The following is a 12,124-nucleotide window of genomic DNA, read 5'->3' on the forward strand; positions in this document are numbered from 1 at the left end:
ATCAAAGAATAAGATCAACAAAACTTTGAGTAAAATAGGACTAGCAATAAAAGAGTTATGAGCATTTGAATGTCGAGATCACTAATGCTATGGAGATCCTCCCATTGGCAATGCGACCAAGATCTGTGATGTCACACACGTACAACTCTCCCATTTGGACACTGAAAATATACCCCAAAACATCTCTTTTTGCTTATTCTAATCATATGACAAACGATTCATCAATGGTATAATGTTGTGAAACCTCTGTACTTGTCATCTCATAAAGAGAACACCTCACCTTGTGATAGACTCTATAAAAGTGAGAATATAAGTGAAATAAGTACTAGAGTAATGAGGGAGTTGTACGTGTGTGATATCACAGATCTTGGTCGCATTGCCGATGGGAGGATCTACATGGCACTAGTGATCTCAATATTTAAATGCTCATAACTTTCTTATTATTCATTCAATCTTCCTCAAACTTTCAACAATATGTTTCTTTGATTTTTCTCTTTGATATGGATTCAGCTGGTTTCAAGGGTTTCATTCTCCTTTAATCATATCGACCCTATGGAATACTAAAATGGATCATTGCAAATATTAAAACTTTTTTTTTCATATGAGAGAGTATCCATTACTGCCATGGATAATTGTACAACACGTTCACATTTCCATCCTAAGGCAAAATATGTTGTCTGTTACAGAATAGTAACATATGTGACGGCTTCATAAATTCATATACTATACAAAAATAAGATAGAAACTAAGAATCAAACTGGCATTGAGATAATGTATTTCGCCCTAGGGCTATTAAGGAAAGGTGTCTGGTAACTCAGACTAGACTATCAGTCCCTCGCCCCAGATGTAACTGTCTACCAATCATATATTTTCAATTGTCAGCGCTTCTCGGATCAACACTCTGACTAATTGCCGCGCCCTTTCTAGTTTTATAGACCATTACCGAGCATTGCGCTGCACCATGACACCAAGACCTTCTTTTGGGATTTAAGATGTAGACACGCCCCAACCCTCAATCGACCTCCCTGTCTTGGAAATATGAAAAGTTGTGTAGCTATCGTTTTGAGATGGGCTCGTTTGTTATCACAAGTGGCTAGGTCTCTTAACGTCACAAAATACCTCGTCATCTTTCGACTGTTCGCCCTCCCATGTACATATACACAAAGCTCTCTGGTCCTCTGCCTTTAGCCGTCTTGACTTGGAAGGTGGCGAGCCACTAAACGCGACCTCAAGACAGCCTGGTTATTTTCTTTGCCTTCCCATATTCTCGAGCTCCTCTAAACAAATATAAACAGAGATATATTAACACAGGGTTTGTATGACAAGGCTAGATAGGGAGAGACACAGAGTGGGAGTCTGGTTTTGTCTTTCAATCTCTTTCTAGGGTAAATTCTGGGATGGTTGTTTGATTGGACCATCTTGACACGTTAATTACCTACACTACCTGTCAACTTTATAATCGCTCTGATTTGAGCTTGAGCAGTCTCCCTTCTAGTCTACCATTCCCAGCCACTTTTCTCCTTTTGAATAGACAAGTTGACCTCGTTACATAAAAAAGGCAAAATGATGAGATGTTCAATATGTTTGATGAACATACATCATTGGATGGAAAACAATCGTCATTGAAGTGCCTATGTAGCGTCAGGTATGAAATGAAGAGAATTACATCAATCTTATATACATTAACCCACATAAATAAAACGCACACTAAGTTTCGTGTTTATTCAAATTAGCGATTTTCTGTAGTTCTACATCTTAATTAGATAACAATTATTGAAACCGCCGATCAACCTTGATGATGACACCAGCGTACTATTCTTCTTTTCTTTACTATTAAACTGGCCTGAATTATGTAGGAATGGACTGGCGGCTTTGGGTGGCTAAAACTTAAGGTGGTCGATGTCACCTTGGATGTGTGTGCGAGGGTGTGTGTGTGTGTGTGTGTGTGTGTGTGGGGGTGATGTGCGTCATGCCCTGTTTCTACAATAAAGTAGAGAGGGGGCGGGCTGTGTCCTATTGCCTTGAAGTCGTGTTCACTTTCTTCGTTCTCTCTCCCATAGCTCTCTCTCTGCCTCTTTATGTCTTCTCTTTATATTTTCTTTCTTTGCCGACATGGACAATCGGTTGAGGGTGGGGCACATGTACATTTCTTCATACCCCTATGGTTCCACGACAGGAAGCGAAAGTGGAACAGTCATTCAAGCGCTGTATATACAATGATATACATTGCTTTGTAGTTAGGAGTAAAGAGTTCACTTTGAAAGATGACAGATTTAGCGAGGAATACAGAGTGCTTCCAAGTTGGTCTGAGTTATGTCAAGTGGTCCTCAGCCGTACTTGATGGTATAGTCGTCAAGCAAGGTCTGTCATAACATCATGACGGATAACACTGTTTAAATAATAGGAATATAGTATTATAAATCTGATTTACAGATATCAACTGAGATAGGAAGATAGTTGATCTAAATGTAATGAAATTTAGAATAGCAAAACATACAACAGATTACAATTAATTCACAATCGACATTTCATTTTGTCGAGCATTTAGTAATGGACGAAAATACATTAATATATGTCTCTAAAACTCGACCGAGACCGATGACAACGCGAGACTGGTTTTAATGATCGATTTCGAATATGAAGAAAATTGAAAACTACAGATGAGGCCAGCGGTTTTTTTTTCAATAGGCCTACAAAAGATCAGGGGCAGGGAAAGATCAATGAAAGGGTAAGCACTACGACGAGTGAAATATCCTAACAGACGTATCTAAGATTCCCAAAGACTAATTACAAAGTCTAAAAGACCGATCGCAATAGAAACACGAGAGTTCTTATTTAAAGGAAAGACCGACGAGGCCGAAGAGCTCAAAACGAATGAAATATACCCCGCGGCCGATGGCCGATGACAAGACAAGATCGGCTTTACTGAATAATTCCGAAAAAAAGGTGTAAGAAAGTTACAATGACAGACGTTACATTACCCAAAAGCATACTTAATCTAAAGGGCTTAATTAAGGATAATCACTTGTTAAATCATAGATCTAGAAAGCAAAATGACGAATTTCAATGCAAGAGGGCTTCAAATGAATGTATGGCAGGATGGGGAGGGGAGGAGATGGAAGGGGGAAGGGAGAGGAGGAGGGTGGCTCAACGGGAAAGGAGTCCTGCCCTACATCTCCTAGACCATTAATCTCCCAAATTGACACCACGAGCCAGTCTCCTCCATCGCTCATCGTTGTTTTTACTACAAGAGGGTCTCGTTAGTGATAAACATACTTCATCGAAAGCAAAATACTACAGGTGTGGGCCCTACTCTTCATAAAACACTGAAGATACAGAGAAGAGGTGGCCCTCGACATTCTTCACTTCTTATCTTTCAAGATGACGTTTGGTTCTCTCATTGTGTTCACACCGCATAAATATGATAATATGGGACTACGAGTAGAAAGTTTGATAAGAATATTTATCCACTGTCCATTAGCTGGAAATCAACATACAAAAGGCATCTTATAGCTGCCCCATATTTTAAACATCCAGGACTTCCCAACAAAATTCAACTTTACATGATCAAGCACGTTGACCAAAATAAATGAGGCAGGATGTTTGGGGTAGAATACATAAGATGCATTTATGAGCGGCTATTTCGATGCTTTGTCTCCAGTCCCCAAAATAAATAAATAAATAATAAGAAAAAAAAAAAAGAATACGCAATTAACTTAACCGTGCGGTCTGTGTCACAGACTACACGAAAACAAATATGTAAACTGTAAAGTATCGTACGCCTATTAATAGGCATAATATTTCTTGAAAAATGTCTACAGTGCTTATAATGCATGTACTAATATAAAATTATACGACACTGAGCATTTTATAAACGATAGTAGAATGGGATGGGTCTATGTACTTGATAGGCCGATATTACAAGCATATATGACGTAAAGGGTGACGATAAGGATGATGAAAACGGTGACGAAAAGAAGGGTGACGAAAATGGTGACGAAAGGGTGACGAAAGGTTGACGATAAGGTTGGCGATAAGGGTGACGAAAATGGTGACGAAAAGGGTGACGAAGTGGTGACGAAAGGATGACGATAAGGGTGACGAAAAGGTTGACGAAAAGGGTGATGAAAGGGTGACGAAAGTGTGACGGTAGGGTGACAATGACATTGGCAACTTAGTGATGATCGTATCCACAAAGTTTCTGAGAGAATATTTATAGTAGACTGAATACATTGAAGTATTATTATTGGAAAATTTGAAATGGAACGAAATTAAACAGCTGCAGAGCTTTTTCAATGCTCGGGGGAAATCGCAGAAGGGTAGCATAATGTGAACAGAGTCTTCATAAAGTAGTTTTGCATGTTACGAGGAAGTTGGGAAGAGATGGGTGAGTGTTTCGTGTCTAAGAACACCTTGCAGTGATGGACCGATAATCCAAACAAAGTTCCAGTTTTGATGCCCATAAACTCCGCCAAAATTTGACATGTTTGCGCCGCCACCACCTGCGAGTCGGCCCGGGGTCACCGAGAAGCTTGGCTATATACCGGGATGTATCGGCGTACTTGACATGCCAGGTATAGACAAACCGAAAGTTCATCCCAATAATAATTGTTTAAAGGCAAGATACCAATGAAGAATAATTAATCATTTCAAATAGATTTTAAACACACCGCATTTTGGTATATCTCCATAGGGGGCTAATTGATTGATTGAATCCATTTATTTAATTTCGATAAAAAGATATTTACAAAGTATAACATACACGATTATCACATAATATGCCAATATACAAATACATGAAAATATGAAATGAAATAAGAGAGCTTAAAGAAAGGCTTTGTGGGTAAAAGTTCCCTTAAATACATGTACTACATTCTACATTGCGGTACAGGCATATCAGAACATTCAATTGATTTGATAGTCTAATCCTTGATAGTTTGATGAGTAATTTTGGTATTGATGACCAAAATTATTTTATATCTTCTGAAGATTAGAATGCACTGCAAGCCTATGAGCGTCAGAGTATAAAGGAAATTCAGTGCTGAGATTGATGAGTCTGATGAATAATATTCAGACATCGACCAAAACTTGATACGGAGCAATAATAAAGTATATCCCATAAAGAATCTTTATCACATAAAGTTATTATCTTTATTTCTACCATTTTTATTGCTTATTCTATGATTTAAATTATTTTACCCCTTTGTTATTGTATCATATTATACTTGTATATATGTTTGTATGTTTTTAAAGGATGTCAAATAAATGAATTGAATTGAATTATTTGTACACTTGAAAGAGAAAAGTTTAATAGATTTTGGCTCACCAATAATGTATTAAGGTTATAGGAAAGAGATAAAAAAAAGGGTGGAGTGGAGACAAATATAGATAATCAGTCTTCATCAAACAGAGATGCATGCCTTAATTTTCTATATCAAACAAAATCAATGTAATTAAAGCACTCAATCGAACAATTGAATTTTATGTAAAATCATTTTAAAACACCTTCAGTTAACGAAAAATGTTTATTTTTGTATAAAAAATATAAAGTAACATATATATCAATGTTAGTAGGGCTTTAAATATGAGTTAATTAGGAAGATAAAATTATTGAGGATACATATCGGGTCTGACGGTTTTAATTTGAATAACGTGATATTTTGCTTTGTTGGAGAGAGCGGGACGAGTAAAACAAAAGATTTATTCATAAATTTGAATTATTCATTAATTTCGGTAAGGCGTACGGTTGCATCTTGAAACGATCTTCCGATTTTATACCATTCCAGTCGGACAGATTTAAATGGATATTAAAATTCTATTTAAATTCATTTTAAATAACTGTTGTTTATGATTTAGTCTAGATAATGTTTTCATACTATTAATATGGTAAATTTACAAAACTGCGCTCCGTGCTTTTGGCGGGCTATTTCAAAGGACCGGTATTGTTTGGAAGCGAAAGAGAATGATAGTTGAAGATTATTAGACAGAGTTTTGTATATTTTCATTAGGTGCCCGCTCCTAACCTTGGCCCCTTTCGGGAGCAACTCAACAAAAACTTCTGGAAGTCAAAACAAGAGATCCATAAATTGTAATAGCTCATACATCATACTGATGGAATGCACTTAAATTTGGCCATTAAAAGTTTACAGCTTTTTCTGTGCTAAGAATCACTCTCGTAAATTTGTTGCTCATCAAAAGTTTGCTATACCAAGGAATTATGTTAACTGTTATACCCCTAGCCCATAATTTTGTGTTCTTGAAGGCGGTCATGTTCTTCGCGGTCAACGCTCGGGAAGGACTGGTTTAGACACCAGTAAATATTTAGCCATCATCTCTTGACAAAATGTATTGATAAATGGTGCGCCCTTAAAAGGAAATTATCAATGTCGTCGAATTCAATGATTCAATTGGAACATAATTCAAACGGACTAACAAGCCAAAATGGTGATATTACCTTAAATTGAGGGGGGAATATTAAGGAAATATACAGGTGGCATAATTCATTTATCATGCATCGTTTTGTTATGCGACAATCTGCAAACGACCATCTAATTCTAAACTCATCGACGAACTTCAAGATAAAATGTCTTCAACTTTTATTAATTTACAAAACTGCTGAATGTTGATAATCCTAAAATCATGAAAAGAGCAAAGCTTAGTAGCTGTATGTAAAGATAACTCCGATTTTATTATTCTTTCTTATCAGAAAAACATTTTTACATTGACAAATTAGTGCTGATTTACATGTATATTCACAACTTAGAAATTACTTTCGATAACACATCCCTCAAACTCTCAATGTATTAATTTGAAACTCTAAATCTAAAACACTAGCCACTCGTCATCACTTCTGAACAGCAGACGCGATCATGGCTTGGTTTTATAATAGAGCAACTCGGACGATAAAAGTTTGTAAAGTTTCTTGACGTTGTATTCACCTCGTTCCGTATAGTTTCATCTTCATAAATATGATTTATGGGCACTTGGTATATTGGTTGGCCCGAACCAACAAACTTTATCATCTGTTCGGTGAAGAACCTCATGATTTGATCTCGAGAAAAAGTGGATAGAAAGTTAAACCTAAACAATGGGACACCCTTCGTTTCTTCGGGGTGGCCCTGTGACATACGGGCAATAATTTCTCCTAATTTCAATTCGTCAACTTTATTTTCTATTCGTGCAACAAAGCATCGAATGGGACCAAAATAATGTACAGATTTGTTTTCTTCATTTTAGAATGAGATTCCACGGTACACATACTCCAAAAATGCTATTTGTTCTGCGACGAAATACAGCATTTAATAGCTAAAATAATAGCTATTACACAAAAATAGCACAAAAATATCCAGGAGTTTATCTTAAAGTGGGGGGGGGGGGAGCAAACTACTTTACTCTCTAAATGTTGTTTAAGTACAATTAAAACAAATCTCCGACAACCCAAATCTGTCATTTAAAAAAGGACTCATTAAAGCAAGGGCACAAAGCAAAGTTTGGGATAAGGGGGGGGGGGGTATGATGAAAATGTCAATGCTCCGTCTCCGCTATCTCATTCCATACTAACAAGATAGAATAAAGTGAAGAAAGCGAGCCTAATTCAACTTTGCTCGTCAGTTTCATTTCATGTATTCACCCAAACTATATCGAAAATGAACGTTGAAGCATTTCTGAGAATTATCTGATACAGAGAGATCATTGACAGACTATGATCAGGTAAGTAGAGGAGGCCTCCCTGGGTCAAAAAGCGAAATAGGTTTGAGTACACATCGCTAATGGTCTATGGTCAGATGTGTCACGCCAAGTCGTTATCGAATCCTGTCATCACCATGACCAGACGATACCTTAGGGTCTTGCTAACTTTTGTCACACTTTCCTACAACTTTTCCCTCGTTTTATCATCATTCTGTACGGTATAAAATGGTTGCACTTTCTTGTACTTTTAGTGAGTAATAAGTACAATTGACAAAATGGTCATTACCCGAGGTCATTTGAGTGTCGACGCTCTCATCGACCTATCTATGTTACAAATGATTTTTTTTTAAGAGCGAAATGTTGATTAGTTTTTTATCTTGGCAGCCGGTTATGGTAAACAGTAAACATATCATTACTTCAATACGAAGACTATTAATGATAATGAAAAAAAAACACATAAAAGTAATTCTTCATCCTTCGTAAAAGAGAGCGGAAAGAAAAAGTTGAATTTTGGCTACGTTTTGAAGCGACCGATACTAACAGGAGACTGACGAAGAGATTCGGGCGCTATTGAGAGTCTGACCAATTCGTTACAGCGCGCTGAGACGCTGTAGCGTCAACTAAGTTACGAATGGTCTGTATTTGCGAGACATAAAAAAAAAAGAATATAAAAAAACCCGTCAACATCGCATTGTTATTCATAACGATATCCATATAGCAGAGATACACTATGAATATGGAATTTCCACGATGTGTGGTGTCAGGACTGAAGGGCAATTCCGAGCTCTATATTATCGATCAGATGTCGTTCTGTTATCGTTCTCTTTTTCACATGTCATTGATCTGTGTACTGTCGTAACGCTGTCAGACTTCCGTCGTTTTTGTTGATGTTGACCGAAATCGGCGGTCTATAGGTCTGATGGCGTTCATGTCGGTTTGCGTTTGGACTGGAGACGTTTGTGTGACCATGTAGGCCTATCTAGGTATGGCTGAGCTGTTCTTTGTCATACCAACAGTCTTAGCCTCCCATTTTACAATTATCGTCGATGTGGTCGGTCAGAATGGGATGTTGCTGCACTAATGACGTTTTCGGCTGTCGGTCTGCTTCTGGAATGCCACCGCCACTTTGGTTGGTGTAAACGGGGGCACCGTGGAGAGGTCTTTGGAAAGGTAACCGCGAGAAAATTCTCTGGACAACTTCTTCCGGGCATACGAAAGATGGAAGGGGTCATTTAAGGTCTGGTAAACAGCTCCTGGAAGGGACTCCTTAGGACGGCCCCCTTGCACTGGGTCGAATCTCTGCCAAAACAGAGCGCCACTCAAGATCGGCTAATGGGAAACAAGAAGAAACTGAGTTGTGATAATATTTAGCCTCCCTTCCGAAGTATTTCACTTCGCTCCGAGACATTGTTGTCAAAAACCTATCTCAAAATACGACGCTCTTCACGCGGGGCTACGAGCCTTAGCCCTCTGTCAATATGGAATAAAATAGAATGTGAATTGAATAAACTGTTTTGGAAGAAGGAATCACCTAAGTGATGGTATTTTGTCCTGAGTTAATCCCCAACATGATTGTATTGGTAGGTCTTGCCTTCAGGGGCGAGATGGTTGATGTATGGTTGAAAAACAAGACGAGGGATGGATGACAAGTTGCGCATTAGGTGCTATCCGCTGCAATAACAGAACCATGAAAGAAGAATAAAGTTAAAGATAGTTAGGGAGTTGCTTTCATAAGACATCGCCTGAGAGATCCGAGAAAGAATCCTCTCTGATATGGAGGATAAGAAGGGGTCAAGCTAAATGAGAGAGTGGGATCAGAAGGCTTCTTCTAGGATTGATGATGGCGGACTAAATAATGAGTTCACCTTCTCGACTCCATACATCACCCTATGATCTCTTGATTGACGCAATGCGTCGTATTGTCACGTCATTCAAACACCGGTGTACTTTACCTAATCTTTGATGAACTTATGAAATTTAGATTGTATCCAGTAAAGGGAATACATGGGAGTTAGGAGGCGATACCGTCATTTTATATGGGAGGGGCTGGGACCCAAGGTCGAATGTTTTTAAACGAAAGTCTGTATTTAAATCTTGACATAATTTAAAAAAAAATACATTTTGACTTTCTTACATTTGAGTTGTCCGGAAACGTTCGGCTATAGTAATTTTCATGGTGAAAGCAAACCATGTATGGGTATAGATCGACAAAGAAAATATGTTTGCTTGAACAACTATTTCTTCTTCATAACTAACACTTTCACATCCTTAATTCGTTGGGAGAAGGGGGTTTGAATAACTTTTCTATTCTCTGGTAATTTCATTTTACTTGAATTGAGGTCATTTGACTCGATAATTTAAGAACTTGATGGCACAATTCATAGTAATTGAAAGTTTATTTATCTACTATATATCACGTAACGATTGTTTAAATGAAAACACTCAGTGAGTACAATTATCGTTAGGTAAAATGAGAAATGATGAGTCAATTCAATTATTTTACTTAACATAATGCATTTTATGACAATCGTATTTATTTATCTCGTCAACATTTGTCGCATTGGGCAATCCTGAACGGATTGAACGGGGATCAAGTTGGCTTCTGCTGAAATATTATTCATAAATTTTGATCAATTGAAAAAAAAATCAGGACAGCTCGGCTGCCGTTTGCATGGAATGTAATCGTACAAGTAGAGAAGCGAATAGCCCCCTTCTCTTCTCTGAAATTTGAATGAAAAAAACCCCGCCCCTCCAAAAAAAAAACCCATGTTCGTCATAGACTAGCATCGATTGGGCATGATTGTACTATAAGAGAAAAAGGATTTTTACATCTCTTTCAAAGCCTGCCACTCACGTCCCATGGAGCAATCATTCTGACGACACAGAGCGATGGGAGCCTCGAACCTCTGTTTATGTTTCTTGGGCCCTGATAGTCTCTTTAAGCCTTGTACGAATAGCCCACGCTCAATCCTGCATTACCGGCCTTCTTCGGCATCTCGCGGCTAAGTCCTCGTCTTGTCTCATCTATTTTCGCAGGTGATTTCAGAGATCAGGGCTATACCTTCACGTTTCTTTGATGTGACATTGTATGGATGTTTATTAGCAGGTAATCTAGTCAGACTGTCTACTGCAAGAGGATAAGATGCGTGACAGAACCAGATGAAGACATTTTTTGACGACCGTTTCCACCTGGGAAATTAAGCTCCCCTTTTCTATCTCTTTCCCCCTTCAGAATAGGAAATTCATTTTTTTTCGCTCCCCTAAAAACAAATATTGGCAAACTGAATGTGTACGAAAATCATCTTAGGAAAACATGTTAAAGTATAAAGACCTCCCTTGAGGGTTTGATATAAAGAAGAAAATACTTTCAAAAGTTCAGTGTCAAGTATAGGCCTATACGATAAAGTAGATGACAACAATTTTGCTATTCTATTCTTGACAACGTGATTTTGCTTCTTTTTTGCCACATTACTACGCTTTCAGAATTACGCCTCCGTATTCGGATTAGGGCTATTAGTCTCAAGTATATTTTCCCTTTTGAAAAGATCAAATAAAGCCAACATGAATTTTGGCAATGTCATTGCTTGTAAGTTGTATTGTCGATCAGGATCTACTTGTATGGTACTTACTTTTTTAATGCTTTTCTTTTTCTATCTCTTTGTCAAGGTGGATTCATTAGCTATATGCTTCAATTCGCAACAAGTAATTTAGACATTTACTTTTTATCACACAACCGAGGTCCGTGCAAACTTTTTCGTTTAAATCGTTTACTTAGAAATATCGAGACAAACAGGATGTGAAAATAAATAACGGAGAGCTGAAGAATACAACCCCGCCCACATCGGTCATTTTCAGAAAGCACTTCGGCAAAATGAGTATTGTTTTTGGTTTTCGTGGTGAAATTCTTAATTCTATACAAGGGTATTATTGACAGTTTTCAGTCATGCACTGTGCACAGTGAAGGCCAAATATGCGAAAATATTAGCAGAACACCCCCGAAGCTGGGGGGAGAAATCTGATTGGTTTGAAGTCCTCACTCAGCACGCGGCTAAAAGCCCTGTTCCAAAGTCAACCCCCCTTGGGCGAACAACTAAGACTTGACATCTATCATTATTAACGGGTTTTTGTAAGAGAGCTAACCGTTTAACCTCAAAACATTATTGACGGGTTCATGTCCATCTTCAAGACAAGGAGAGAAGGGGTGGGGAGAGGAGAAGGGGGAGGGCGGTAGAGGGGGTGGAGAAGTAGTGCCGTGGCACTATGGGGGAAGTTAGGGGGTGGGGGAAGGGGGTACAGCGGTGAGAAGAGGGTGGAGAGCGAAAGTGAGATGATAGAAAATATAGGAGAAAGGGAGAGATTGAGAGAAGAAGATAAATAATAAACATAGAAACAAAATTATAGAGAGGGTGGTCATTGAGGGGGGGGGGTGTTATTA

This window comes from Lytechinus pictus, chromosome 12 (assembly GCF_037042905.1).
Source record: "Lytechinus pictus isolate F3 Inbred chromosome 12, Lp3.0, whole genome shotgun sequence".
Taxonomy (NCBI): domain Eukaryota; kingdom Metazoa; phylum Echinodermata; class Echinoidea; order Temnopleuroida; family Toxopneustidae; genus Lytechinus; species Lytechinus pictus.